The sequence below is a fragment of the Cebus imitator genome, unplaced genomic scaffold, assembly GCF_001604975.1.
Source record: "Cebus imitator isolate Cc_AM_T3 unplaced genomic scaffold, Cebus_imitator-1.0 Scaffold83, whole genome shotgun sequence".
Lineage (NCBI taxonomy): Eukaryota > Metazoa > Chordata > Mammalia > Primates > Cebidae > Cebus > Cebus imitator.
Window position 1 is genome coordinate 3,518,821 of NW_016107398.1, and position 24,729 is coordinate 3,543,549.

At 37.8% G+C, this 24,729-nt stretch overlaps 1 long non-coding RNA gene across 3 annotated transcripts in view; it reads left to right on the forward strand.

The window, feature by feature from the left end:
- The first annotated feature begins 8,715 nt into the window (after positions 1 to 8,715).
- Positions 8,716 to 24,729, forward strand: part of LOC108308220 — a 224,276-nt gene continuing 208,262 nt past the window's right edge. For 2 of the 3 annotated variants that reach the window (XR_005201155.1, XR_001826841.2), the window contains exon 1: positions 19,033 to 19,481. This is a non-coding gene — a long non-coding RNA (uncharacterized LOC108308220). Of the gene's footprint in view, positions 8,811 to 19,032; positions 19,482 to 24,729 lie in introns of those variants that run through there. The other variant, XR_005201156.1, reaches the window with a different exon arrangement.

Sequence of the window (24,729 nt, forward strand, 5' to 3'; positions counted from 1 at the left end):
GACTCAGCCTCCCAAGTAGCTGGGACTACAGGTGCTCATCACCTTTTCTAGGTAATTTTTTTTTTTTTTGTATTTTAATAGAGAATGGGTTTCACCATGTTGGTCAGGGTGGTCTCAAACTCCTAACCTCATGATCCGCCCGCCTCAGCCTCCCAAAGTGCTGGGATTACAGGCATGAGCCACTGCACCTGGCCAATAATGCTTTTAAGGTGTTTACTAGTTGAGAATGTCTTTATTCTACCCTCACAATGATTAATCTCTTGGCCAGGTAGAGAATCATGTTGGAAATAATGATTCTCAGAATGTTTCTGAAAATTTTATTACATTTTTAATAACTGTCTGTCCTTCACACATTATGTATATTCTTTTACCTCAGTGTGTCAGTGAGATGAAACCATGTGTGCTTTTCATAGTGATCTTTTTGTTTTCTCTCTTCATTTTTGCTTGGATACCAGGCTCTCTCGTCTACCAATTTTGAAGTGTTTTTTCCCATTGTTTCCTTACTGCTGTGTTGCCCTCCTGGAGCTCTACAGACATTTTTATTGCACTTCTTTTGTAGATGGCCTGCCATTTATTTACTGAATCTTCTCTTTCCCCTTGATGTGCTGAAGTTTAGTGATAATGTGACTTGGTGTGATTTTTGTTTTGTGTCAGTTCATTGGGTCAGGCACTTGTTGGTCACCTTAAATTTGGAAATTCACATTCTTTAGTTCTAGGAATTTTACATTTATCTGTCCTTTGGTAATTTCCTTCTGTTTCTGTTATATTTTGTTTTCTTTCTACAAATCCTATAACTTAGTAGTTGAATCCTGGATTTTTTTCTCCTTTTGTGAGAAGTCCTTAACTTTATCTTTTGATCCTTCCAGTGAATTTTAGTATTTTCTTATCCTCTATTCAATTTTTTTAAAGGATTTTTTTTTTTATGGACTCAGTAGCTTTTCATTTCTTCAAGGCTATTAAAATGCTTTTAAAAGTTTATCTGTTTTGTTTTTCTTAAAACTTACCATCTTCATTCTTGTGTTTCTCTTGTTCATTGTCTTTCACACTAGAGAGTTTCCTGAAATAGATGTTGATCTTGATTCCACTCCTTTATTTAAGAGTAAGCCACTCTACATAAAAAAAGAATATAAATACCAAGTCTTGGTGATGATATGAAGAAACAGGAATTATCTAGGATCATTTTGGGGAGAGCAAATTGGTACAACATTACTAGGAAAAATTAGCTTGCATATAAAGTTAAAAATCTGCATAACCTATGACCTGGCACTTCTACTTTTAGGTAAAAACCCAAAAGAGATGCTTTGCACATGGATATGAAGAGACACATACAACAGCCGCCAAAGCACCAGTAGTCATAATACATAGAAAATGGAAGCAAGTGAGATGTCTACCAACATTAGAGTAAAAATTTGTTCTTATAAGAGATGTTATACAATAATGAAAAAGAATGGACTATAATTACTTATCACAATATGGATAACTCTCACTAATGTTGAGCAAGACATACCTGAAACAGTACATAATAGGTATCAATTGATGTCTACATAGGTATTTACTACGTGATATTTCATTGAATAAATGTCATTTGTCTTAGGCACTATTCTGTATGTGCCTTATATTTTACAATACAAATAGTTTAAGAAAGAATAATGAACTAAAAATATAGTTGCAAATTCTATATGTGCAGTTGAAGCTGGACAACTTCTAGTCTTTACTGAAGGCCTAATGAGTAGGGATCCAGAAGTTTCCTGGCAGCGACCCCTACATGTCAATATCTGTTAGTCTTCTTCCAACTACTCCCAGAACTATTCAGTTATTCCAGAGAATAATTTACCAATCACTTCACGAAGCAGTATTTGCCTGTCTGCCTGCATTCCTAAGGCAGAGTGCAGAACAGCAGTAGGGGGCTTATCATTCAGTATGCCAATTTTAACTCAGTCTGCCTGTTTCCAGTATGGTGTCTTCCCTACCCCAATCCTTCCTGTGTTTGGAATGTCCAGGGTTCAGTTTCTCCACCAAGTAAGTCCCATTTGTGGATGGGGGATGCCTGGGGATGTGAGTTCTACTTATACATATTTTCAAAATAAACACCTTGCTTTCAGCTCTTTGCTTTTCTTTCCTTTTGGGGAGAACAAGTTGCTACCATTTTTCAAGCTTTCTGGTGTCGTATGTTATGAAATACCCTATTTCTTCCTCCAGTGTGCATCTGACATTCAGATTTCCTAGATATTCTATTTTTCTGTCCATTTTTCATCTTCCACAACTGTTTTGTTTCCAATTTTACTTTTTTTGTCTTTGTGGATTTATTATTATTCTTCTTCTTGTTTTGTTTTTTGCATTTTTTAAAAGTTGTAATTTAGGTTCTGGGGTACATGTGCAGATCATGCAGGATTGTTGCATAGGTACATATATGGCAAGGTAGTTTGCTGCCTTCATCCTCCCATCACCTGTATCTGGTATTTCTCCCCTCATTATCCCTCCCCACCCTCCCCACCCAGCTGTCCCTACCCTAGCCCCCCTCTACTGACCGCAGTGTGTGATGCTCCCCTCCCTGTGTCCACGTGTTCTAATTGTTCAACGCCTGCCTATGAGTGATAACATATGGTGTTTGGTACTATGGGTTGAATTGTGCTTCAACTCCCCTAACCCCAAATTTATATTTTGAAGTCCAAACCCCAGTAGCTGGGAATGTGACCTTATTCAAAGACACAGTCTTTATAGAGGTAATCAAGTTAAAATGAGGGCACTACGGTGGGTCCTAATCCAACACGATTGGTGTCCTCACATAAAGGAGAAATTTGGACACACAGACACGCATAAGGAGAAGACTATGCCAAGGAGAGAGGCCTGGAACTGATCCTGCCCTCACAGCCCTCAGAAGGAACCAATCCCATCAGTGCCTTAATTTTGGACTTCTATTTCCAGAACTGTGAGACATGTGTTGCTGTTGTTTAAACAACCCAGTTTGTGGTGCTTTTTTACAGTAGCCCTAGGAAATTAAAATGATGACTTAACAAATTTATTTTTCATTATTGTAGTTGCATTTTAGGAAAGAGCAGAGAAAACACTGCGACAGGAAATTCTGCTAGACATTTTACTTATTTTATTTAGTGGAGGTATGAGTCTTTATAAATGATAAACTTTATTTATTTATATATTTTTGCGACTGAGTCTCACTCTATCACCCAGGCTGAAGTGCAGTGGCACAATCTCGGCTCACTACAACCTCTGCTTCCTGGGTTCAAGCGATTCTTCTGCCTCAGCCTCCCTAGTAGCTGGGGTTGTAGGCATGGGCCACCACTTCTGGCTAATTTTTATATTTTTAGTAGAGATGGGGTTTCACCATGTTGGTCAGGCTGGTCTGTAACTCCTGACCTCATGATCCACCCACCTCAGCCTCCCAAAGTGCTGGGATTACACGTGTGAGTCACCACGCCCGGACATGATAAACTTTCTATAAAGAATAGATTGAGAATCTGAATTGAAGTATGCTCTATCCAAACCATAGGGACCTTATTACTGCACTAACATCTCTCCAAGCTTGTTTTTTCATCTTTGGAGTGTACTGACAAGGATAGTGCTTATGGATTTTGAAAGGACAAAATAAAAGTTTCTGTGAAAGTGTTTTGTTTATTGTCAGCTATATTGATGTTAATTAGTGTAGGAAAGAAGGAAGAACTGATATTTGTTGTCTTACTATATTCTTATATAGTTCAATTTTGATTTTCTAAATAGTTCTATGGAGGATTATAATTATTAAAATTATAAAGAACACAGGCTCAGAAAATGGAATTAATTTCTCCTAGACAGTAAAGTCAGAAAGTGGGGCAGATAGGCATCACATGGAAACTTGGGGGCCACCTTTGTCACATCCTTTCAATTACATGCTCTGCAAGAAGAGAACCAAGTCATCTGTACAGAAAGTGAACCAGATTCAGAGATACTCCAGAGAGCAGGCTACTCCCTTACCCTTAAGTGCCTTCCAGGGGCTCTGCTATTGGTTTTGATTGTTTCACTGGTCTGATGAGTTTCCATAGTAGGTTCTTTGATACTCAATGGGTTGCCCACAGATGCACAGCATCAGCATCACCTCAGGCGAAATTGCTGCCCTCTCCCAAACTTCCTGAATCAGAGTCTACATTTTAATAAGATTCTCCATGTGATTTGAACGCACAATAAAGCTTGAAGAGACACTTAGGACAACTCATTAGGTGGATCGAGAGCTGCATTAATATCAACTGAATCTTGTTCTTCAGGAGACTCGCCTCTTTTTTTTTTTGCTCATTATCAGTTCTCTGTAGTTTCTTGTTTTCAGTAGATCTGTCCCTGGTACTTTTCATTATCTTACTCTCTTACTCAGTTTCTTCAGTGACTTCCTAAGGTAACTGTGCATAACCTCCCTTGAAAAACTCTTTTCTGACAGTATCCTCTGCACGGCAGCTCTCTCTAGTCACCAGACTTACTGTCTTTTTGTTGCATGCTGTATTTCTCTGAATGTTAAGCAGCACGAATAATTTGGGGTCTCCCTTTTAGTTCACCACCTGCCATGTATGTATATGAGAAGTTCTCATCCTAAACTCCGCAGTTGACTCTCCTCATTAATGAAGCTCCTTCTAAAGGAGAAATACTGAGTTCTTCACTATGCAGAATCTTAAATACAATTATTGACAAACTGGAGCAGAGCTTGTTATTCTGAAGTTCTCATTTCTTTTCATCTTTCTAGCTCAGGGTGGAAAGTGGCACCTGCACCGTCAATGTTTCTTGAATGATTTATTCCAAATAGTCAGATATTTTTCTAAGTCCTTTAATGGGCTGTGGGATAGGATGGTTTCTTCTTCAGCTTTGACTTCTCGATGAACATTTTCTGATTCAACAATTTTACGTGAGTCGTGTCCAGTATTATTACAAAGATATCCTCACTGCGCATGCCGAAATATTCAATTTGACAAATATCAAGGGCCACGTGGAATTGCTTCCTTTTGGTTTAGGAGAGGTAGTTTGTGTGGTGTGGTGGAGGTAAACCGAGTGTGTTTTATGAGCCCAATCTCCTTTTTATCAGAGGTAGTTCAATTCTGAGTGACAAGAAAAGCTGTATTTAGTGTGGGTTCTTATCTGGATCAGGTGCCTGGAAGGTTACATGTACTCAAAATAAACCTATGACTCTTCTGATGTTTAAACACCTTTGCATCCCTTCCTCTGTCTGAAGAACAAGTGATACAATACATGTTGAGTCAGAAAATGAATGAATCTACAAAGGGTCTTCAGAGATAGTGGAAGGCCCATCTTATTTAGTGAAGAAACAGTTTATAGTTTTTTATTCATTGTCTCCAGCCCACCTCTAATAGCAGACTTTATTAATGAGATTAAAACCATATATTTTAATTTCTCCATTCAGTCCCTCCAAAATTCAGTTTCTGTCATATATATTTAATGTATGATTGAAAATTCTGTAGGTGAGAACCCACATAACAATGCTGAAGATTTATGAGGCTTTGGAATCCTTTCAAAAAGGATCAGGTGTTTGTGAAACATCTTAGTTTTATTTTTATGCTCTTCTCTAAAACCTGTTTTAGGAAATTACATCTTGAAAATTCAGTGCAAATATGAAAGCAAAATCCTTTCTCCCTGAAACTGTATAATAAAACCTGGCACAGTTTTCATCAAAGAAAAATACCAGAGGCAGGAACATAGAGAGGAGATTCAATGTGGACAGAAATAGAGCCCGTGAAAATAAACCCTGGTCTTAGCGTATTTGTTGGGAGATTTGATACTCTGAACCTGGTATTTAAACAAAATTCTAGTCCTCTTAATTCTATGAATTGGTAGCACATCCATTGTTACATCCTTTTCTTTTTGATCTTTGTTAGGATCTCATGTGCCCAGTACTTCCATCCTCTACCTTCTCTCCTTCTGATTCCTGAACTCATCTCTTCCTCCCTCATTGCTACTTTCCTCACTTTGGCATGGCTTGGCTTCACTGAGACTCTAAATAAGAGAATCAGTTTTAAAATCTGCAAAACACCCAGATTTCTTTGTGAGCTAAAATTTCACATTTCCAACTGGGAATCTAGCTCCTATGGGGAAAACTGACAGTTTTGCCTCTGGTGGAATTATGAAATTTTATGAATTTGTCACAGGCAAATTTGCTGTTTTGCAGAACCTAAATATCTAATTTTTGGCCTCAAAAACCAGTGTTCATGATATTTTACTAATAAAAAAATTCCCTGCAATTTTGGTTCATTAAAATGTTGCAAATTTTTCTTAAATAACAAAACTTTTGGAAGAACACTTTCAAATTCCTCTACCCTTCCTTTCCAGTATTTAAGGCAGTGGACAGAATGGACTCCTTTTTATATTTACTGAACACCTCTGTGCAGTGCAGTGGTATTCGTAGATCGTATTTCTTTAAATCTTTTGTGGCAGTGACCTGTTTGGAAGAAGGATCTATATAGGATTTTCCTACATTCTCTTCCTACCTAGATTTGTAATATTTTTTTATTTTTGCATCATGAAAAATGTATCACACTGACTTAATGAGTTTAGATACAACGGAAATATAGTCAGGCCTTTGGGGTGTTTGCTTTGTAACCTTGATTTTTGTGAGTAGTCTAAAGACATACTTGGACATCCAACAAGAAGTCAAGCCATGTCTATTGCTGAGACCTAAATGGTGCCACATGTCTTTTGGAAATCTTCCTTCCTCACCACACTCATCACAGACTCCAAAAAATTTATTCAGCATAGGTCTTATTTGAAGTTTTGGCTTAGCTTGAACATTTAAGCAGCATATCCTGCAACCAAGTTTTGGTTTAGCTTCACATTTCAGTAACATACCCCCACCAAGTAATTTTTTGCATAATCTTTCCTTCATTTTATTTTGAAATAAGGTTACAATGTAAATATCATTGGAACAGTCACCATAATATTATCTCTATTATCTATTAGGATTATGCAAGGTTTTCTTTTTTTTTTTGAGATAAGGTCTTGCTCTGTTACCCAGGCTGGACTGTGGTGGTGTGATCATGGCTTACTGCAGCCTTGACCCTCCTGGTCTCAAGCAATCCTCCCACCTCAGCCTCCAGAGTAGCTGGGATTAAAGGCATAAGCCACTATACCGAGCTTTTTTTCTTTTTTTTTTTTTTTTTTTTTTTTTTTTTTGTAGAGATAGGGTCTCACTATGTTGCCCAGGCTGTTCTTGAACTACTAAGCTCAAGTAATCCTGCCATTTCAGCCCATCTCAGCCTCCCAAAGTGCTAGGATTATAGGTGTGAGCCACCAGTCCCAACCTCAAAGCTATTTTTAATTACTTCATTAATCCTCATGGAAAACCTCTGCAGTAGGTGTGATTCCCATTTCAGGTAAGCAAACTGAAGCCTAGATGAGTTAACTAACACACTCTGAATCACACATTGAGGCTTGGTAAAACTAGGATTTAAATATAGGCTCTCTGGTGCCAGTATTAACCAAAAACAGTATTTCCAAGTAGTGACCAAATTTTCTTTCTGGTACAGATAACTTATACTATAGGTGTGTTTAAAATCCAGCTTTATGGGGATTCTGAACAGGGAGGAAGGCAAAAAATGAGCCAACTACATTACCAAAGGGAAGAAGAGGATAATTGGAGAGGAAAAGGCCCAGAGTATAAAAGGTTTTCTGGTAAACATGTTTACTAGGATTGATCCTGGGCACAAGGCCAAGTGTTGTCTCTTGCTTGTTAAGAACAATTACCAATTATCCATGTGAATAGGCAAATGGTGTAACAAATTCAATAGAAACGATTATGTATTCCTTCCCATTTTCTACCACCTTTTGCTCATATATCCTGTCTTCTAGAAAAACTAGAGATGATAAAAATGTATTTTTATTAAGAAGTTGTCAATCATGACAATGCAATGCCTGAATGACATGACAAAGGAAAAGATGGGAAACGCCAGAATCATAGCTTATATGCAGACTGATTTATCATGCCAATTAGAAACTCATGAATCTAATGTTTTAGAAATGACTTGTCATTGCATTATAATTCATTGTTGGGAATTTTTTTTTTCAAGAAATATCTGTGTGTTTTGTATTTATGCATAGGGTGAGATCCAAAGGTTGTTTTATTTGTTTTCCATCCCTGGGGTGAAATAGCTTCCTCCCAACCTCTGTCTTTATTCTTTAGCATTTACTTCTATGTGATTTGTTCTGCATTTTCTACCTCACACCCAGCATTTGCAAGTGTCCTATCTCTGAGCAGCACTTCTCTCATTAATGCTGCTATTCGATATCACCATTCTCTGCTTATATTCTTGGAAGCTGTTAGAGCAATGTTTGTACAGCTGTACCCTGTGTTTTCCAGTCAAGAGAGGCTAGGGAATACGCTAATGAGCATTCCACGTAAATCCAGTGAACATGCCCAGGTAAGGATCATGTGGCTTGAATTTCTATTTTCACTTCTTGACACAAGTTTGTTAGCCAGACAAATGTGTCAATTTGGGTATCATCAATGTTAATACTACACTTCTGTTGATGTTTGGAGTTTATTTTCAAATATTTTGCCAGAGGCAATTAAGGCAGATCTTTGTTTTGGAAACAGTGGAGTGTTCTGGCCAAAATTCTGAAGGATGAGTGTGCCAGGCACAGAGTTCCCAACTAAATTTATTTCTAATGAAAAAATAACAACTAGGCATACAAAATGCTCTTGAGAGGAGTGCTTGCCACGTAACCATTGGGGAGAGCTCATCTAACAGTCTGGAAGCGTTTCAGATCTCCCTGTACCTGTGTGCTCACAGAGCTGGAAGAGAACAAACTGTATGGCTGAGGACAAGGTAAAGGGGGGAGATAGAATGACTAGCAGACACTGTGGCTGGAGAGGGAAAATCACCACCTGTTGTGGGTTTAGAGGACCAAATTCAGAACCAACATCCCAAAACATCAGACAGAAGAAAAGTGAAATACCAGCATTGTTGCCAGTAAAGCTGAACTGGAGAAGTTGGCTTGGCTGTGAGGCTACAGTGAATTTCCTAACACTGTTAGCATTCTTGACCTAAATCAAAACTAGATTTGCATAACCAGTCATAGGCTTTACTGAACAACCTCAAGCCTCCTTCACAAAGGCAGAATTTGCCCCTGCAAGATTGCCACATGGAGGAGCAGGATAGCTCTCTAAAGAAGAAGGGGTGGGGGTGGGGTGGGGGTGGGTGGCGGGGCTGAGCATGCCCAGTGTCTTCTCCCAAACTCACCCATCAGACCGGTTTCTCCTTTCTTGAAGGAGAGAGTAGGGAATGGGGAGAAAGATAAGGAATGTTATTTCACCAGAGACTCTTCTACAGGGAGACAGGAGGCAAGGTTGTGACAACAACTGCAAGGCTTGTTCATGACATAATGACACCTTTTTAACTTTACTGTGAAGCCCAAACTACTTAGTATGGCACAGCTAACAAGACTCTAAAACATTTCACATGTGTAGCTGTGTCTGGTGTTTTTCGGTATCTCCAGTCTCATCTTGTCCTCCCCCTCAACTCAAAACCCCGTGTTCCAAATACACTGAACTACTTGCAGGGATAGGAGCACTTTTGTGCCCTTTGTTTGGAATGCTCTTCCTGTTTCCTTCTTCCCCAGTACTTCCTCTCACTCTGCCCACCTTGCTTGCTCTTGGTAGCATTTCAGGGCTAGTGTTAATTGTCCTCTTCTCTGGAGAACCTTCTTTGATCGATGTCCTGTAATCCTTTGGAGTTCCCATTATTCCTGTGGCAGATACTGCTAATTGTCAACCCAGTTGTATTTCTTCACTTCTCCCTCATTTATTAGAACATATTGAGTCACAACTAAAATACTTCTCTACCCTCTTGGTAGGAGTGACTGACCCATTTCTAGCCACTGAAATGTAGAAATTTCTAGACAGAGCTTCTGGGAAAGGTTTGGCCGCTATGGTTCTCTTTGCCTTTGTCTCTTCCTCCTTTTTCCCCTAGAGTGGGAATAAGATGTATGGTGCTAGTTATGCCATTTTGTGACCAACAGGTTGAAGGCCATATCCTAAAGGATGATGGAGTAAAAAATGGGAAGACCCTGATGCCACGATTTGGACATGATATAATCCCTGGGCTGACTTATCCCCAGCTTTTTTGTTAAATGAGGCAAATCACGCCGTTTTTTCTGAACCCACTGTTAATTGGGGTTTCTTAATGGAAATTAGTGCAGCCAAATGTATTACGGACCAATAATCTATCTATCATGTGTTTTTAATTGCTGCCTATTTTTTTGGTTTTCTTTTTTTTTTTTTTTTGAAACAGAGTCTTCCTCTGTCACCCAGGCTGGAGTGCAGTGGTGTAATCTCGGCTCACTGCAACCTCTGCCTCCTGGATTCAAGCGATTCTTGTGCCTCAACCTCCTGAGTAGCTGAGATCACAAATGTGCACCACCATGCCAGGCTAATTTTTGTATTTTTTGTTTCACCATGTTGGGGTTTCACCATGTTGGCCAGGCTGGTCTCGAACTCCTGACCTTAAGTGATCCACCTGCCTTGGCCTCCCAAACTGCTAGGATTACAGGAGTGAGCCGCCATACCTGGCCTGTTTTTTGGGTTTCATAACTCGTTGGTGAGCAGTTTGAGATAAGGGATTATGCTGTATTTATTTGTTTTTCAGCACCAAGCATGCTCCCTAGCACATAGCAGGTACTCCAAACATCTTCTTTTGAATCTTTGATGTTCATAGTGTTATTACAAAAGCCAATTTTCTCTATGCTGGTGATCATAACTACAATTATTAATATGACACTTATATCCATAAAACTCATAACTCTCAAGTCACTGAGAATAATTAACTGCAATAAGATAGGAATTTAAAATCATGAGATTGATTTGTTTATGTGTGGTCTGTTATCAGCCTCATAATTTGATACAAAACTTGTCACTGTTGAATCTAAGAGGGAGTATATTGGCAGAAATCACAGAAAATGAAAGAAATGCAAGATAGGGCTCATAATATATCATGTATTTTTTGAATTCAATGAATTTTGATTTGTTTGGGCAAATTCGAATAAATTTAATTTTTAACTTTATATAGAGTGTGTTGATTGCAGACACTTTCTTGTCACGCCCACAAAAAAGCTAAATGAATGAATTTCTTTTCTGTTTGATAGTTGGTGCTACACACACATACATGACATAAAATCTTGAGCCACATTTTAGGTTTATTTTCTTTGATCAGAACTATCAAGTGTAAGACATAATTCTTTTGGATGATGACTTATCTATTCAGCTAGTAGCAAATACAGCCTCAGGATTCATTACATGTGAACCTTTATCACACTGGACAAAGGTTGCTCTTACAACATGTTCATGAAGGGCATTTTTGATGGTTTAGTGAGGAGATCCATTTTCATGAGGCCCTTAAGCAGGATGTTTTTCCCTTCAAGTTCACACTTGGGGCACACAGAGCTGTTGAAGCCATCAGAGTACCAGGATGCTGATCTCCACGGCAAGTGTCTGAGCACAGGGAGCTCAGTGAAGAGGCACTGCTCCAGCACTACAGACATTCTTGGTGTTACCTACGCAATAATCACAGATTGTACACTAAGCAAGTGCATAAGGACAGGCTTGGATGTAGTAATAGAGGCCCCAACATAAGAAACTGGCATCTCAATGAAGAGCAAGGCTCACTTGGGGCAAGAATAATGAGAAACATACAAGTTAGATCAATATAGAGACAATTACCCTGGCCATGCTCCCTCAGTGGTGATGAGCTCCAATCTGATCTTTGAATCTATTCTAAACCCTTTTAGGTCCCTGTGTGTAAAGTGCATATAAGTAGTCTTGCAATTATCATTAGAGACTGATAGATTGCTGTTCTCAACAAAACCTTTAATTATATTTAAAATGTTCCCTGTTAAAATCATTCTAGGTTCTTTACGTAGGTACCTGGACCAAGTATCTCCTACACAATAATTAGCACTAAGGTATAGAAACCCAGTGTGGGCCAAATCAGGTGAGGAGGCCATCTGGTATAAACATGTCTTATGAAGCCCATTCTAAAAAATGTTGCCTACAAATTACTAAAAACTTTAGATTATTGTTTATTTTTCTCCTAACCATTATTCTTGGCGAGCCAATCCCAACACATATTACAATGCATAATAGCTCTGCAAAAATTTATAGCAATCTCAAATAAAATTATTGAAAGACTTCTTGCAGAATTACTTGAAACATGAATAATTCTTTTATTGAGGAGAACTAGAATTTTATTTTTTTCACCAATGGGGTGAAAAAAGGTAAAAGACAGTGATGGATGGCAATTTTTTCTGGAGTGTTTTACTTATCACTTCCCCTTGGCTATAAATGATGGATAACATTTTAAGGGTTATGATATTAATGGGTTAGAGTAAGAAAAAAATCGAGTTGTGTGTATTTGTGTGTACATGTGGATTGCATGCTGAGACGGAAGTTGAATCACCATGCCCTTCTAAAACCCAGTGTCACTAAATACCATTTATTGCATATCTGAATTATTGACCAATTTTGTCTTTCTGCTGAGAAATAACCGTGATCCTCGAAGATTGGATGGCATATCTGATGATTAGTTGTTTGGAGTTGAAAAGCTACATGCTTGTTATTTTAAAGTGAGTTAGACAAGTATTTTTTACACAAAGGATTATGCAAATAACAAAATGGGTTTTCCTTGTTAGTCCTACTGACTTTAAGAGGAAGTAACCAAACATTCGGACTCATCCATGTCAGCATGCCATTGGATCATTCTTTCAAGACACCTGGCCTAGCTAGTGGGCCAAATAGGCATCCCATGCGGTAATGACCTGGGCTTCTCCCTTCAGCTCCTGTTTTTCTGAAAGAGGCATACGCTGCCTCCCTGTTGCCTTGGAGCTCTCTCAGGAGTTGGGCTTTCTGCTCTCAAGTCTACGCCTTACTTGCCTTTTCTCTGTTTAGGCAACCCTTTTGAAACCTGCACTTTTGCAAAATTCCTCCTTTTATTCCTGTACCTTCAGGGTGGCTTATGATGCTTTAATTAATGTTTTTATCTAGTCACAATTATGACTGTTCTCCAGGGCCGTGGTAGGAGGGGCGCTTTATAAATAAAGTGATTATTCCCTCAAAACCAAACCCGGCAAGATCTAGCCTGCTTTGTGTGGGTCTGATGCTTCCTTAGAGGCATCTCCCTAGCCAAAATCTGCATCTGGCCGAGTACTTCCCTGCGTGTGTATGGGGGAGGGGTCAAATTGCACAACCTGTTTACTTGATTTGGGTGACATCCTTAGGATGCTGGTGGGTGGTATCACAGCTACTATTTGGAAGCTGCCTCAGTAGGGAAGCGGTGGCACCAAACAGTAAAGAACAAACGGTACAAAACAGGGAAAAATAGTACAATTGACAAATCTATTCAACGGCAGAATTCATAGCCACAGAGCCTGGACTAGGTCATTGACAACCCACCTCACTTGGTTAGGATGGCCTGATGATTTTCTTTAATTTATGCCGTAGCAGGTTTTCAAATGCTATCAGATAGAGAAAGCATAGACTCACGGCTTCTCTGTTCCCCAGCAAAGGCATTATGTCTCCCGAGCACAGCAATACAGGTTACAAGTCTGACAGGTCTCAGCAGCTCTAAAAATTAAATCTGGAAGCTACATTTTGTGAGATCACCATATTTCTTTTTGCTTTATTTTAGGACTTTGAAAATAATCTCAGCATCAGCACTCATCACTTACAGGAGGAAAGAGGCTTATGTCAGTGAATGTTGGCTATGTAATGGAGTTTGGTTTTTAATTATAAAGAAGGGTCATGGGACAGGGAAGTAACTGTCACTGCAGTACCCTCTTCTCCATTGAGTTCTGCCCTTTTTGGCAAACACTGCATCCAGTACAAAGGCTCTGGCTGAGTTATTAATCATGTTTGTCAGGCAAGCTGCAATAATCTGCTGCCTGGATACAAAGCAAAGTACAGAGTTGCAGGCAGGATGTAATGATAAAACACTTGATACCTCTCACTCTCAGACTCTGATCCTGCTAGGGATTAATTTTTTCACTCCATTTAATTAAAGGGGGTAAAAATGAAAGGAAGTGATTTCAGTAATGTCTCATGCTCTCAGTTGTATATGTTCTTGATGACAAAAAAAAAATGGGCAGCATGAAGCCTGGCAGAGCTGTTTGGATGTAGGACATGTTGCTCTGGCCTGCTGGAGAAAGAAGAGCCCAGGGCTTCCACAGATGAGAGAAGGGGGAATATGTATCTGGACTTTCACATCTAACCAAAAGCTCCAACGTTTTTCTGATAATTTCTATCCCTTTTGTCTTTTGCTAAGGGGAAGGGACTGGGGGCTCTGCTATTCTATCATACTCTGTTTAAATTGAATAAAGGAGAAGAATAGCAACTAGTTAGGCTTTGTGTCCCCACGCAAATCTCATCTTGAACTGTAATCTCCAGGTGTTGAGGGAGAGACCTGGTGGGTGGTGAATGGTTCATGGAGATGATTTTCCCCATGCTGTTCTTGTAGTAGTGAGGTAGTTTTCATGAGATCTGATGGTTTTATAAATGGCAGTTTCCCCTGGACTTTTCACTCTCTTTCTCTTACCTTCCACCATGTAAGGTGTACCTGCTTCTCCTTCTGCCATGATTGTAAGTTTCCTGAAGCTTCCCCAGCCATATGGAACTGTGAGTCAATTAAACCTCTTTCTTTATAAATTACCCAGTCTTGGATGGTATCTTTGTAGCAGTGTGAAAACAGACAAATACAGCAACTTACCCACTGGCCATTAGGGGGTGACCCTTGTGGTAGAAGCAGTTTCTACATGTTCTTATCTTTGGGAAGGCAGATTACCTATAATATGACTTACTGCAAGCTGCTATAACTTCATGGGTTCAAGGAATAAATAATGAAATTAGTTAAGTTACTCTGAAGCCAGAAAGGTCATAATTCCTGTGAAATGGTTCCAAAAGTTTCATAGAATGCAATGCTTCTTTTGTGAGGAACACTTTTTTTGTTTTTTTAGCGTGCTCATTTGAAAACTGATGCTGCGAGTGTTAGGGCTAAATGTTAAAGAAGTTTGGAGAATGCTGAATGAAACAAACTTTTAAAACATAATGTTCTAGCTAGCATTTTATAACTCTAAAATGGAAATATGTGATATGAACCATTTTCTGTACATGACAAGTATCTCATGAGACATGCTATATTTAATAGGGCACACTTTGGATAAAACTGTTCTAGAGAATGAATGTTCAAGAGATTCAGAACATTTTTCCTCTTGTTGTCTATAGTCCAATAGTTTTGACTCTTTGGAGTTGAAAATTTGACCCTTCTTTTTAATCTATAGTTTAAATGGCTAATAATGTAGTATTTTGACTCATATACTCTGACTATAAATACTCGCCATTTTTCTGGCTGCCTTACCTCTAAATCTCCTTATTGATTCTGGAGAATCTCCTGTTTTGTGGTTGTGAATGGGCCAGAGGGTGGGGTTGGGGCAGGAAAACTCTTTTTGTCTTGTGGCAGCAGGGTTTGGACATATGAGAGAAGCTTAGCCAAATACATGCTTCTGCCTAGGAGGGGTTAATTTTGAGCATGTGACAAAAAGAGGAAGTGCAGGTGATATGGGTTGCAGAAGCATCCAACAGTGGTGGTCCTGGAAACATAAGTAGAAGTAACCATGTTTTGTCTAATCTCTGCCTCCTGTTTGTTTCTAAGCTGGACCATCCTGAATCTTATAACAATATCCTTTTAATAAGTGCCCCTTTAAAATTGAGACAGCAAAGTTTGTTTCTTTGGGATAGAAGCAAAACTAACTAGTTGAGAACTCTAGTTATAGGTACCTGATTTCTCTTTTCCACATTAATATAGTAGAAGAAATTACTGTTTTATTTTTTTTTAATGTTTCATGTTGTTTAAGGAGAATGAGTCTATTTGAGTTCTCTTAGCAGGAATGCATACCAGGAGGGTGTCATTGGATGCTTGCTACTTTTTCAATTTTTCCCTGTGAGTCTTAAACCTCTGCTAGAAAAAGCCTAACTCTTATGGAATCCTCCAACTCTAATTTAGTAAAGAATTTACAATTAGAAAAAAAATATTTAGACTACATACCACATACAGATATGTGCATCCATATAGTTGGTTTGTGTTCAGGATAGAGGCCATAGAGCTGAGCGACCTTTGCCATAAGACGTGGATTCTAGGTTCGTCTCTTCATTATCTTAATCACATTACTTCTAGGTAAGAAAGGAGGATCTGGGAGTAATGAGTTCATCCAGTTGAGGAGGATAATGAGTTCATTGTTTCAAAAATGTTAGAAATTTTACAGCCACACAAAACTGTTCAGTGGTACTACTTAGTTAATTCTGGGTAAACTAAAGCTCAGCTTCTTAAAAATGAAATTAAATGTGTAAATTAAATTAGAAATTAATGTTGGCACATAGTTTCATTCCCAAAAGAAGAGATGGGCCGTGTGATTGTTTTCTGGCCTGAATGCTGCTGAACCCTAGGGTTGTGAAATAACATCTCAGGGGCAGCTTGAGGGTGGGGGCCGGGGGGAGGTTGGATTTGGGGCAGAGGTTTAGGTCCCTTCTACAACTTCAACAGGGCAGTTTTTCTTATTTCATAGAACCTGGTTCATGACCTACGTTTGGATTTTAAAATTCTAGGTCAGAGTTAATAGACACTAATAAATAAATAAAAAAAAAAAAAAAAAAAAAGCTGAAATGCTTCAATATTTTTACTTACAATGTTTTACTTTTAATTTTTAATGTTCTCTACCTCTATCATTCTGAAACACTTCATATCTAAATATCTATCTTTTAATACTTCATTTTTAAAAAGGGAATTGTTGAGAAATTAAATATAGAACAGGAATATAAAGAATTGTGTTATATTTCAGTGTCTTTGCTCTTCAAATGTGACACAATCTCATAGTTAATCCTTTTGTGATAATTTAATTTTCAAGGAAAAAAAATGACAAAATTCTAGACTTCTTCAGCTTCTCACCACACCCAGAGGGTTTACAGTGAGTCCAGGATCGATATGGGCAGCTACTTTGTGATTCGTGGCCTCTATCTGGGCTGCTCATAGAGCCAAAAAATACTATCACTAGATTTTTCTTTTAAGACAGCAGCTTTGTTCAATTATCGACTAACCTACTGATGTTATTTTCTGCAGCAATTCCCAGTGACCATGCTGCTTGGAGTTAAGGGAGATGGAGAGGAGAAAATCAGCTTTCCAGGATGTGCACAAATCCTAAGCCTCAACTTGCTCTTGCCTTGGCTGTGATTTTATTTATTTTCACTACTGCTCTCTTAATTTTTTTGCTGTTGTTTTGTTTTGAGACAGAGTCTTGTTTTTGTCACCCAGGCTAGAGTGCAGTGGTATGATCTTAGCTCACTGCAACCTCTGCCTTCGAGGCTTGAGCAATTCTCGTGACTCAGTCTTCCTATTAGCTGGAATTACAGGCACATGCCACTACGCCTGGATAATTTTTCTATTTTTAATATAAAGGGGTTTACCATGTTGGCCAGGCTGGTCCCAAATTCCTGATCTGAAGTGATTTACTCTGCTGGGCCTCCCAAAGTGCTGGGATTACAGGCGTGAGCCACCGTGCCTGTCCAAATTTTTAAATTTATATAGATACACAATAGCCTACAAACTTATGGAGTACATATTTTGATACATGCATACAATGTATAATGATCAAATCTGGTTAATTAGCATATCAGTTGCCTCAAACATTTATCATTTCTTTGTGTTAGAAATATTCCAAATCTTCTAGATAATTTGAAATATATTAATACATTAAATTACTGTGAATTACAGTTGTTCTATTATGCTATGAAACACTAGGACATATTTCTTCTATTTGACTCTATGTTTTTATTCGCTAACCAAGCCGCCTTCATACCCACCCTCTCCACTACACTTCAAAGCCTCTCTGGTCACCATCGTTCTACTCTCTATCTCTATGAGATCAATTTTTGTTTTAGTTCCAATATATGAGAAAGAACATGTGATATTTGTCTTTCTGTGCCTAGCTTATTTCACTAAGCATGCTATCTTCCAGTTTCAGCCATGTTGCTGCAATTGATAGAATTTCATTCTTTTTATGGTAGAATAATATTCCATTGTGTATATATACCACCTTTTCTTTACCTGTTCTTCTTTATGACATCAGTCGACTAACTGCTGGGGCAGGGACTATATCTATTTTGTCCATTTTTGGTGAGTCTATAACCTAGAACAGGATGTGGCACAGAGTACACTAGACACTTAATTGGAATTAGACTGATGGACTTCCTCTTCTGAAAGGTGTTTTCCTTTCTCTTCTACCTGAACTTTAACTGACTTTAAGGCTGAACTTTAATTCTGTGAGGCTTTCCATATTCCATATAGACATTTGCCCCTAATGAATTCATCTTTCTCTCAACTCAACTGTGGAAAATCCTCAAGAATATTTTATGTAGCTCTTGTAATTTTGGTTAACTGACTATTCAGTTCTTTCATTTATATTAAATTTTTCAGGTTGTGTGATTTATCTCAATACCAGCTTGCACATTTTATGGGAAGATACTATTCTACCTTCTCAGGACACAATTCCCTGGCAAATGGAAACTCCATAAAATACTTGTTGGTGATGTTTTCAAACATCTGTAAAATTGTCGTCCATATAGTCACATTGTGGCTGCATTTAGAGCAAGCATAGTCTTAGTTTTATTTTTAGTTGTTCACTTTTGTGTTTTGAAAAATGTCCGTAAAAATCACCAAATTGTGTTTGACTAATAAGTATTTTTAGTTAAATGTTTTGAGTTAACATATTGCGATTTCAGGATTGTCTTTATTAGAATCTCTCTTACCTAACGAAGACTCAACCTAGACTGGAATCATAGCTTGTGCACAAGTCTGCAATGAGGTAATTCTCCAATTAGCAGTAACAGTAAGAAAACAACAAAGTGAATCATCCTTGTAAAGTCTGAAGAGATTACAAATTCCCATATGGACAAAGGAAATGCTAAATATAGATGTGCACTTTCCCATTGAGCTGCTGCATTGGAAAGCAAAAAGAAAATGCAGGAGATAGAAGGAGATGGGGATGGGGGCAGGAAGAAACCAAACCAAGAAACTTCTGTGGAGGATCTTGTCCTCCATGATCACAGACTTCCTTGGCTAAATTCTGTCTTCCTTCTCAAACATTTCCCAAGCAGCATACTGTAGGCTATTTTGGGGAAATATTTTCACAAAATATCTAAACCTTATGTTTGCTGACAGGCTACAAAGTCTAGGTTCTAAGTAAGAAATTTTCATCTCACACCAGAACTTTCCAGTCCAACTGGCACTTCTGCTTCTCATGAATCCTGAAGAACAGATGGAATTGGGAACCTAATTTTGACTGAGCTTAAATCCAGCCTTAGGTATAATTTAAAAAATCTCCTATCAATATTCCACTGGTTTCTGATGTTTTCATTTGAGTGGACTAGTTTCTCTCAGGAAAAACTGAAAAAGAAAATCACAAAGGTGAGAGTCTGCTTTTAGTGCATAGCAATGTATAAGTATGTATAAGTAAAAATCATGCAGCATCACCAAATGAATTTAGTCATGTATTAAAAATGATCACGAATACAAAAGTGTGTGAGGGTACTCTAAAACACTACGCAGATGGTAGTAATGTTACTGCTAGAATTAGCAAGCTTCCTGAGAACATACAGCTAAATGCATGTGGACTGCCTTGCATTGATAAATATGCTGCCCTTTGCTTTCTGCTTAACCCCAGGACTGGCAGATCTCTTTCTTGACCAAGAAATGTTGGCTAGGCAGATCTTACAAATAAAATTCAATAGACTTTCTCCATTGTACAAAAATAAAGCTTAGAAGAGATGAAATGCATTTTATGGCTCCTTCTGCACTCAGAGTACCAAAGCCTGGGTTATGGTTCTTATTTGCTGCTAGTTGATACTGAGAAGTTAGAAGCAGAAAAAAAAAAAAAATAGGGAAAAATTTTCCTCCTGATGCTGGGACTCAGTGGGGGTTTTCTCCAGTTCCAGTGATTGACTTGACTGTTTATTTGTATGTTCCTCTTGCCCCTGGTAGCACCAAAATACCACCCACCTGATGACTTTACGTGGCTCTCAGTCTAGCTGGCTTAGCAAAGTTGACTGGTGAACTTTATGAGGCTAACACCAATACGCCATTCTTTCATAAACATACGTACTATCTTGGAGACTTAAGCTTTGTCATAAAACTATAGATTTTCAGACCTGGAAGCAATCTGATAGACCTTCAGTAAAATCATTTCATTTGGTAGCTAATAGCTTATATTAATATAGCAAAGGTAGCTCAATTTTTATTTACAGTATTTAATTTGAGGTTGACTGAGAATACATAATTCTTGTTTTATACAGGGAAAGCATATTTAGCTTTCTTGACCTAAAGTAAAATTACAGGACTGCAGATTAGAGTCAGAACCAACTTTGGAACTGAAGTCTCCTGCCTTGCATGCCAATTATCTTCCTATACAAAGTTTACTCATGTTGGACGCTAAAAGACACTTCTCTGACCTTCATCTCTAAACCAGATTACAACCAATCCACCTAGTTATCCACAGGCTCTTTGTAGAATTCTACAACTTGTGCAAGCTTAATATCCCAAGCTCCAGAGAAAAATACCATAAATTTCAAACTGAAGTATGAGCTTCCCTATAAGCCCTTTCTTGATCTCTAGAAAAGGACTGGTAATTTTCTGTTACACGTTTCACCCCAGAAGAAAATCCGTCTCCTCAGATGCACCTTTTAAAATTTCCGTTTAGTAGTTCATAAGGATTTCTATATTTATTCATCAAATGTGTGACCTGAGTAAGACATATCAGTTCTATGCTTTCAGTTTATTATCTCAGATAATTCTATTAAGAATATCTGCTAACTTATTACTCCAGTAGGTGTGCTTAGATGGTCAGTAAATATATATACTACTATTTCCCAAAACGTATTAAATAATCATGTGTAGAATTGAAATAAATTCAGTTACTTCAGAAGCATCTTATCTTTTAAAGTTTTGATGGCAGAACATATTTCAATTTTTTTTAATCTCTCATAGTATTTGAAAAGTGTCTTATACCTAGTAGGTACTCAACAAATATCTGTTGATATGAAATGTATGAACCTTTACCTGTAGAGATAATATGGATTTAATGTGATTTTGTAGCAATCTAACACACCAGGACTCAGTTCTTCCCTGCAACTGCTTATTCCAGGGTTTCTCAGACAGAAACAATTTTGTCCGTCAGAGGACATTTGGCAATAGCTGGAGATATTTTTGGTTGACACATCTCAAGGGTGTGGGGTGATAAGGGTGGGGTTGCTACTAGCCTCTATTGTTTAGAGGCTAAGGATGCTGTAAAAATCCTACAGTGCACAGGACAGCCCCTGACAACGAAGTGCTATTTGGCCTGAAATGTTAATAGTGACCAGACTAAAACGCTGGCTTAGGCAAATCTCTCACTAAAACCCTTACAAGTTTATATTTAACATAATAGGATATGCTAAGTCTATTTTCTTTCTTTTTTTTTTTTTTAAATGGGGTCTCACCATATTGGTCAGACTGGTCTCGAACTGCTGACCTCAGTTGATCCACCTGCCTCTGCCGCCCAAAGTGCTAGGATTACAGGCATGAGCCACCGTGCCCAGCCCACTAAGTCTATTTTCAATGTTTATTTCTTATTGCTAGTTAATTTTATGGGAAATCTGTAAGTCAGTACAGCCACCAAAGCCACACATACTTAGGCAATCTTGGATCATCACCACTCTTTAATTGTGATTTTATGTGTTATGGTAACATATGGAAGGGTAGAATGCAGGTCTGAAATGATTTCTTGGGAAGATGAGTTATTTAAGTATCACTGTGAGAATGTGGACTGTTTACCTGCATGATTATACTATGAAAACTTGAATCAGACAGATTAAACATCCTGGGTAGTTAAGTATTACTTCATGTTGCAATTTTGCATCACCCACATAATTTGGATTGAGAATATACAAACCTGAATAAATAGAAGGAATTAACATTAGGATTTGAAAAACTAATAGTGATATTTATGTAACATTAATGTAACTGGTACCTGGTTTTGTATTCCAAGGTATGTCTACAGAATGCAAAAGTACTTTGCAACAGGCCAATTTGAATGAGGGACTTAAGAGGAAGACAAGAGTGAGATGCACAAAATTGGTCTGTGAATAGGGTCACTACATAATTTGTTACCCAAACCAGAACACCTTTGAATATGGGACACTATTAATAATTACGCCAGGACAACATGCATAAATAAGGACTATCTGGGGGCAAATCAAGCCTGATTAATTATTTACAAGAGCACAGTTATTAAAAACATGGAATTCTGGATACGTTTTGTTTAAGATTTTGTTGTTTGTATATTTTATGTAAAAACGTGTAACCCTTGCTTTAGATATTACTAGGTTTAAAGTGGTACCATGGCGAAAAGTTTGAGAAAATGCTAGGTTAAATCAAGTATCCAAGGTTTTCTTTTTTCCTACAGACCTTGGAGAGTGTTCAATATGTTAATATACATGCGCAATTCTCCAAGAGACAATAAATATTTAGCATTTTCCAAATGTATTTGATCATAAGAACATTTCTTTGGATCATGAGTTTTTCGAGGGTAGAAGTCATACCTCCACCTTATCTAGAACATAAATGATGCTGCTTCAAAGATGACAAATGATTAAGTATAAGGTAAGGGAAAGTCGTAAATGTACTGCAGTCTCGATGAATCAAGATGAAGGGTGACATAGAGACAAATAGGCAAATTAGGAAGTGGAAGCCCTTAGAAGGTTTCACTCAAGTAGGAGCAAATACTGCTAAATTCCATCTTACACTTGCTGGACTGTGTGGCACAGCCTGTTGTTTGGCCCTTCCCGCCTCTCTTGTAATTTCTATTCTCCTCCTTTTGGAGGCCCCAGTCTCATCTGACCTCCTTTGCCAGCATCGAATCCCTGAAAACTTTGCCTTCCAGAAGCTATCACCTAAGAAAGATATTAGGGAGGGATGACTTCCTTTTAGTACCCAGGGTATTATCAGAAATGGAAGAGAACCAATTACCCATAATCCACCTTTCAGACTCCTCTCGTTTAATCCGTTGCCTTTCACCTACAAATCTGGAATAAATAATCAGTAAAAAAGGTCAAAGCCCTAGTAAGGCCATGGTTTCCGTGAGGATAAATTTATGATTCGTGTCATTTATGAGGCGGAAAAATCCCTTCCTTCAGAATTCTTTACATATTTATTTAACAAATGTTTATAGAGAGCACATTGTATACCAAATAGCGTATCAAGCTTGGGAGGATCAAACAGGAACACAATTAAGACAGTCATTGTCCACGAATCTGGACATCTGAAAGCTTGCATCAGAAACTGGGATAAGTCTTGTCACTGGGAAGGCTTTACCACTTCGTTTCATTCAAATACTTGCATGAACCACCAGAAGCCTTAAAATTCTCCTACAAAGGTTATAGGATGATAAATTCTCCATTTCATGGACTTTCCTTTCAGGCCAAGTTTTACAATAATTTAACATTTATTTAGCACTACTGGCCTGGAGGTGTTACAGAAAATGGAAAATAATCATGGTTTCTGCCTTGTAGGCTTTCAATCTATTAAATATTTTTTCCTGTCTTTCTAGCTGCAGATTTAATGATTTGAAGCCAAAAAGAACAAGGTTATTTAAAAAGTATTAATCAAGATATGTAACTTTAAAATTACCGACTCTTTCTCAGGACATTCATCTTATGTGTGTTTTTATTGCTGTGGGCTAGCAATACATTTATGGAGGATTTCTCTGAGATACAAATTTCAAGAAAAATTTACATACAAATTCAGTAATCTCTATATAACCCACTTCTCTGTTTTGTGGAATCTGATTATTTCATGAAAAGGAATTTCTTTCCACTAACAAAACCCAATTAGGCCAATAATTTGGGATTTGTATTCTATCTTTGATCCCTCAAGACAAATTTTTTTAATCTTTAATTTTTATTTTTAATTTCTATGGATACATAATAGATACATATTTGTAAGGTACATGTAATATTATGATATAAGGATATAATGTGTAATAATCAAATCTGGATAATTGGAATATCCATAATGTCAAACATTTTTTTTTTGTGTTGGGAATATTCCAAATCTTTTCTTCTTGCTATTTTGAAATATACATTATATGATTGCCAACTTTAATCACCCTATTGTGCTGCTGGGCACTACAGGTTACATCTATCTATATTTGTCCCCATTAACCAACCTCTCTTTATTCCCTCATCCTCACTACCATTCTCAGCCTCTGATAATCACCATTCTATTCACTATCTCCATGAGATCAATTTTTTTTTTTAGTTGCAACATATGAGTGAGAATGTGTAAGATGTGTCTTTCTTTGCCTGACTGATTTTACTTAATGTAGTGTCCTCCAGTTTCACCCACGTTGCTGCAAATGACAGGATCTCATTTTTTTTTAACAGTACAATAGTATTCTATCATGAATATTTACCACACTTTCTTCATTCATCTGTTGATGGACACTTAGGTTGATTCCATATCTTGCCTATTGTGAAGAGTGCTGCAAGGAACAAGGGAGTACCGCTATTTCTTTGACATACTGATTAAGGGTGAGGACAAATTCCCGCAAAGGTAGGCTTGTGACAGTTTACACTCTTTTTTTTTTTTTTTTTTTTTTTTTTTTTTTTTTTTTTTTTTTTTT